Genomic DNA, 7,874 nt, shown 5'->3' on the forward strand with positions numbered 1-7,874 from the left:
AGTAGAACGAGATGGCACACGGTTCAGACCTAAACGCAGAAACCCTTGAGAAAAAGAGTGAAACCAACCAAGAAAACATTTACATTATATACATCATAGGATTCATGGAAACGCTGGATACTAAACTTATTTTACATAATCATAATTATGTCATTTTAGTAAGCATTTTTGTGTGTGGTTTAAACAAGTTAGGATTGTCTTTAGGACTTGCTTTGTTGTTAATATTGAAGTGCTACAAACTTCACTGTCATGTCTCTTAAATCCTGCTCTAAGGATGAACTCATGTTTAAAATCATCTGAAAACCTAATTCAGGATTATCAACTCATTTATTCATTTGTTTGTTAGTTGTTTTATTCAGTTCATTGTCATGGGAGAGCAATGAGTACAGAGCAGAGAGGCTAATATTAGACAGCATGCCAAGTTGCACATACACACAGGTACATGTGCACTCACATTCACAGGTAACAAGCACATATACCTTCTGCAACAGTAGTAGTCAGACTTATCAAATCGCACTACCTAAAGAACTTGCAAAGCTGAATTTCACCTGTAGTTGGCAGGAAGTACACAGGCAACAAATAAAGTTAAATCTATGTAAGGCAATATGCAAATAACTTAATTTAAGTCTAGTGTGCATTGTTTTGTAGTGTTGAATCTGCTGGAAGGATATCCCCACCCTCATTCACCCACACTCATTTTTATTTTATTTATTTTTATTTTTATTTATTTATCATTTGTTGACCGGGAAAGTCTGACTAGGTTCCACAGAGCCTGTTTTCAGTGGAGGCCTGGGGAGAAATGCTCTAGATGCATGTCTTTGTAATAGGCCTTTTTACTGCTGAAGGTGAATCTACATTAACACTTCAGCATATTTCACTCTTATCAGTATAACATATCCCTAGAAAGACATTGAAAAGCCCATAAATATAAAATTAGATGCGGTGACTCGAGACAAGTATTTAGAGTTCAAACAACTTTTCTTTTGTATCCATGAACATCCTACCTCACTGATTGTATATGATGGTAAACCATCTGGGGGGGTTCTTCCTGCACCAATCGCTCTGCTCACTCCACTCCCCTGCCCTTCCCCCATATCCCACCTTCCCCCAGCACCTCTACTCTTATCCTAAGCAAAGCACTCCCCCTCATTTCTATGATACAATTACATACAACCCAACCTTGTCCACACCCACATTTCATGCACAACTTACTTTCTTTTATTTAGCCAAACTCATCTGCTCTCCCTTACATTAATCCCCTTGAACTCACATGCCCATTACTATACTTTTTTGCATCTTATTGTACTCTACCATCATACAATCACCACCTCAAACTATTTTAAATTAACTCCAGGCTTACTGCCTTCTCTTCGGGTCCTATTAATTTGACAAAGCTTTAGCTTGTCAAACTACAAAAGATCAACAGCTAAAGATCGAAAGAGCCAAACTGCGAATGGCCAGCTAAGCACATTTTTTCTCAGGGAAAGAATTTGCTTGGCCGTTAATGGAAATTTGCCCTTTCCCCGATGTGGAGCGATCTCGGAGTTAGTATATTTAGTTGGGGGTGTGGGGGGTGAAGCCCCCTACTTAATTCAGGTTGAAAGGTGTTTGTTTTGTGTAACGGCCAAGCAAATTCTTTCCATGGGAAAAACATTTGCTTAGCTGATTGTTCACGGTTTGGACATTTCGATCTTTAGCTGTCGATCTTTTGTAGTTTGACAGGCTAAAGTTTCATCAAATTAAAAGGGACCCTTCTCTTCTACTATACACACAAACTAGCATTGCACCATAGTTTTACTACTGACCAGTCACATCAACCCCACCCATCCTTATCACAAACTGCAAGGTGAAACACAAAACCACATTATCAAAGCCCACTCTGAAGTGAAAACATTCCAACTTTACTTTCAGCTGCACACATATCACATGATAACAATCTTTGTTTACACCTGCACTGCATTTAAACACACAAGTCCCGGTTTTACTATTTTAAACCCACTATCACAGCTGACATGCCTAGCCTCTTTACTCTTAATTCTCAGCCTCACTACAGCTATGCCTTTGGATAGTCCCACACACCAATACACATCAACAGCCTCGTCTAACCCTCTCCCCAATAAATAACACACACACCAATACACATCAACAGCCTCATCTAACCCTCTCCCCAATAAATAACACAGCTTCTCACATATCTCCTCCCAACTTTCACCCTATACCCTCCCATTCTGTTCAAGCTACAAAATGGTCTCACTTCCTATGAAACTACACTTGACACCAGTACTCTCACCTAGGAATAAAAAACACTTCCCATGGTACACATTCCTCATTACCTATCTACTCAAATGTGGAGACATACATCCTAACCCTGGTGCACCCTGTAATCCTAACCACAGGAGTAATCCCAAAGACTTAAACATACTTACACAACCTTGGAAGTATATGTAATAAAATAGCCCCACTGCATGCCTGGATTGATCAAAATAAACCTGACATACTAGCCCTTACTGAAACATGGCTACATCCCAATGTAAAAGAGTCAGAAATAATACTGCCAAGCTTTGCAATAACCAGAAGAGATAGATCTAAAAAAAAAGGGGGGGGGGTAGCACTTCTACATCCCTTTACACTCAACATCACACCATATACCAGTAATATACCCATCTTTTCCAATGCTGAGGTACTAATCTCCTTTTTGAACCTAAATATATCAAAAATAATTTGCATAATAGTAATATATATCCCACCATGTAACAATATACCAGTGTTGGAAAATATTTTATCCTGGACATTCCAAACAATAAACCTTGAAACAATCGTAGGAGACATAAATGTAGATTGGCAAACCATAGCTGCCAAGTCTCCCACAAATAGTATAAATCTGTATGTTTTTTCTCAGCTTATCAATGCGTCAACAAGATGCAGCAAAGATCTTGCCTGCCAATCCACCTTAGACTGGATTCTAGTATAACACCTTGCTAATTATTCCTCTTTTGGAACACTTCCTAGCTCCCTGAGCCATCATCTACCAGCTTACTCCCTTAGAACAAACTCCCAACAACTAAGAGTACACACTATAATATCAGTTAGGAACTCAATTTTTGTCAACATAAATTCAATAATCTCCTACAGGAAACAGGCTGGACACCCCTTAATGATGCTGTACTATACTTTAATAACACCTTCATTCATATACTTAATACCGCAGCTCCCATTCGTATGGAAAGAATCAAAAAGAACTCAGCACCATGGCTCTCTAAGGAATGTAAACACCTGATGAAGCACCAGGGTTCTCTAAGGAATGTAAACACCTGACGAAGCAAAGGGACCGAGCCTGGTCAACCTGGAAACAAAACAAAAATGAACAAAATCATGTTAATTTCAAAACACTCCATAACAAAACACTCCGTAACAAAACACTATGTAACAAAACACTATGCAACAAAACACTCCATAACAAAGCGACAAAACTAATGAACAGAGATAAGAAGTCAGATTATTCCCAGCTTCAATTTCAGCATAAAATCAACACCAGTAAATTTTGGCACTCCTTATCTTCTCTACTTAACCCTGGGAGAAATGGAGAGCACACCCTATCACCTGATACCCCTCCATCACAAATAGCCAAAAACTTTAACAAGCACTTCATAAAATCAATTTCATACCTACTGACTAACACCCATAATGCTGGACCCTCCCCCCACCCTTTAACCTATTCAGACACTGACCCCAGGCCATCAACTACCTCTAACCCTGTCATTACTAACCCCCATACTCAATGAAATGTCATACAAACCCCATTCTCATTTCAGCCCATACCCACTGACACCATTAAGAAACTGCTACAAAAACTAAAACCCTGCTCTGCTTCAGCTGACAATCTCCCCCCCATACTACCTCAAACTGGCTGCTAACTCATTTGCCTATCCAGTCAGAAGTACTTACCATATGGAAACAATCTCACATCACTCCCATCCACAAAAAAAAAAAACAACATGGCTTCCGACCTAGCCATAGCACAGCTACAGTCCTATTATCTTTTACAGACACCATGAGCAAGGCCAGAGATGCAGGATGCTATACAGCCTCAGTATTCCTTGATCTCGCCAAGGCCTTTGACACAGTGCCTCATCCCTTACTTTTGAACACACTGTCTAACTTTGGCTTCTCACATAACACAGTAAAATGATTTCAGAGCTACCTCAAGGATCATAAACAAGCAGTGAAATGGTCCAACAATTTCTCACCCTTTTTTCACAACCCTACTGGAGTTCCCCAAGGCTACATCCTAGGACCTGTACTCTTCAACATTTTCACAAACAACCTTCACACTGCCTCTCACCTTGGGATCCTCATTCAATATGCTGATGATTCCATTATAATCTGCACTGCTCAATCACTACCAGAACTACTCTCAAAATCTCAACAGTCCTTTACTGCAGTTGAATCCTGGCTAAGAAATGCCCAACTCTTTCTTAATCCAAAGAAGACAAAACAAGTACTTTTTCATCCCAAAAACACCTCCATTGTCACTGATCATTTCAACGTCCTTGCATCAATTGCATCTGACAACACTGCCATAGACATAGTGCAGGAAACCAATCTTCTAGGTGTTATCATAGAAAATAAACTTTAATTTGACCCCCATATACAGCAAAATATAAAGAAAACTCATCAAAAACTGGGACTCGTGTTTTTTTTACTGCAGCAACCAAAACTACCCTTGCAAAAACATTTTTTTATTTCCCTGTCTTCTGTACAGTGCCCCTGTCTTAACTAACTTACAAACTTCTACCCTAAGTAAGTTAGAACAGTGCTACAACAAAGTTGCAAAGTTTGCCACAAACTCTAAATATCACACACACCACTGTAAACCACTCCTAGAATTAAACTGGCTTGAACTCCCAACCAACTTGCCTTTATTCAGCCATCCACCTTGCACAACCTTATTTTCAAGCCTACTGCCTGCCCTGCACTAACCATTCTAGTCACACCTTACACACCAAATTGATCCCTACGAACGGAAGACAAAAATCTCTTAGCTATCTCAAAACCCACAAGAAAATCTGGTCACTCTCTGTATTCATACTCTGTCTCTATACATTGGAATTCACTACCTCTAGCTACCAGGTCTATGCCTGGCCTAAACCATTTCAAAGTCTCTTTAAATAATCATCTCCAAAATACATGACTCTGCTCCTGCATAAAGCCTGCCTAGTGCTCAGGTCTTCCTCTTCTCTCACGTTTCAATCCCTCACAGACTGCGAGATCCTAAGGCTCTTCTAACTCCTTCTCTGTTCCTATACCATACCCTTAAGGTACTGCTCAGGCTTTATTACTTCTATTCTTCTTAACTCTCTCTCACTGTCTGTCTGTCCGTCTGCATCACTAACTTTCTGGCTGCTATTTCTACATCCTGTATGGTGAGAGTGACTATTATCGTCTGTAATGTTTTAACTGTACAGAACTGTTTAGATGTGTAGTAATATATTACAACATCTTGTAGCAGTTTGTTCTTTCAACTTATTTTTTGTATAGTATTTCTAATGTACTCTTTATTGTATTGGATTATACTGTATTTGTATTCTACTGTATGAGGAGCTTTTCTCCCCAGGCCTCTGCTGAAAACGGGTTCTGTAGACTCAGTCAGACCACCCCGGTAAACAAATGTCAAATAAATAATTTGTAGGAGTGATTGACAGCTCACACAGGATTGATTCATGGGTGTTATTCTGCTCAGACCATTGTAATGAGCACAGAGACTGAATTATGGTGCTCCAGATATACTTGTGTATATATATATATATATATATATATATATATATATATATATATATATATATATATATATATATATATATATATATATATATATATATATATATATATATATATATATATATAAAAACATCTTTCAACTTTTACCTAACTCACATGTATTTTCCATCCTATTACTGCTTTAGGTTCCCTGGCCCTCTGTTCGTTGTGCATGCACAGCTAGTAAGTACAGCAGTGCTACATTTCTGTTAGAGTTGATATGCATTACTGTTTAACTTCTGAATAATTTGGTTATTTCTGTTAACTGCTGAGTCATTTGATGGTGCTAAGTGGTAACTGATGTTCAGAACTCCTATATGCTTTGAGAGCTGGCTATTGTATTAACTGACAAACTACTTGTATGTCTATCTTATTTCATGATAGTAGAGCTTAATTATACATCTGCCAGGCATCCTTTTAACTGCTTGCAAATCTTATGTGTGTTCTGACTGCATCTGTAAGCATTCCTGTTGTATGCTACTGCTGTTAGAAGGCTCAGAGGCTGGACTTTTAATTGCTTTTATAGAAGGCTAAGTGAGTGTAGTTCATGTTACTGTTCATATTGTATAACCTAGCTGTAAAATTATTGCCTTAGAACAGCCATACTTCCTTTGTGATATATATCCTGTCTGTATTCGCTGCCTGATTGTACAGCTGTTATCAGTCAGAGGCTGCATGTTAATGCTGATAATGTATGCACTATAATCAATTTTACTTTTTATCTGTATACCTTGCATGCTTTGCACTTCACATTCTGTAACCTTTGCACTAATTCTGCCTTACTTAATTTTATTTTTCAGTTGCATAGGTTTCTTTCATGCGTGACCCCCCACCCCCACTTGGGATTAACAACAATACACATTTTCCACTTCATCCACTGAAGCTGACTGTCGTAACTAAATAAAACTCCAGGAAGCAAGAACCTGACACCCTACAGCTTTTCTGTTCTAATAGGTGAATTGCAACTTAGTTTTCGTTAGGCTTTAAGGCTTAGAAGGTGTATGTACAACATCAGTGAAGGGTTCCAGCCAACTGACACTAGATTGGGCCAATACCTTGAATCAGCCTTACACAGTCCCAAGCCTTTACTATTTAAATTAGTAAATTTTGCTTTTACTTTCAGCATAGTCTCTAGACTAATCACAACTCTCTAATTTACACTGCAGGCACATAAACAGGGCTATTTGACAGTTTTGAAAGTATTCCAGAGCTACTTCAATTAAGCTTTTGTTAGATGCTGATATTTTAAGCTCAGTACTCACCTTTAAACTGATCATTTTTTCAGGTCTTCTCCTTGTGGGGGCTGAACCCGCTACGCTCACTCTGCTCCCCATCCCTCCCCCCATAACATCAACCTTATACCTAGCCTAACCCCTCCCATACTTCTCTTCCACCTATCCCATAACCCCCCTAATTATTCCCCTATTATACCTCCTTATTATTGTACTCTACCTCCCCGCCCATTTCTAAATAAGCCCATATAGTACTGCATCCTCTAAACTACTTCTATCCTGCTCATATTCTTTATCACACTGCCCTCAACCACCATCATGTCCATCACAACTGTTACTTTGATCTTGTTTCTCTCACTTACACACTCTCTCCTAACAATAATCACAACTTTCCAGGCACCCAACATACCTCCTGCACCTACCTGTACAACCAGCACCCATAATCCACAAATATCAAGTTACTCAGACATCCACCCTAGCTTATTCACAGCTAATACCTTTGTACTATGCAAAGTGAAAATTCTACCTCTCCAAAGACACTCCCCTTATCATATCACCAGCAGCAACTACACCATTTTTAGGAAAAAACTGGGAAGTATAACCTACACAATTTGCTAAAGCACTATTTCCCAGTGTGGTGATGTACAACCCAACTCAGGACCAGCCCCCCTCAGCTCCAGCAAACCTAGCAAATCTCTTATGCTATCAACCATAAATCTCCAGAGCCTTAGAAACAAGATACCTGAACTCCATGCCTGGATTTCTAAGTACAACCCATATATTATAGTAGCTACTGAAACCTGGTTGAAATCATATATAAAAGAC

Source organism: Protopterus annectens, chromosome 16.part0 (assembly GCF_019279795.1).
Source record: "Protopterus annectens isolate FY-2018-M chromosome 16.part0, PAN1.0, whole genome shotgun sequence".
NCBI classification, from domain to species: domain Eukaryota; kingdom Metazoa; phylum Chordata; order Ceratodontiformes; family Protopteridae; genus Protopterus; species Protopterus annectens.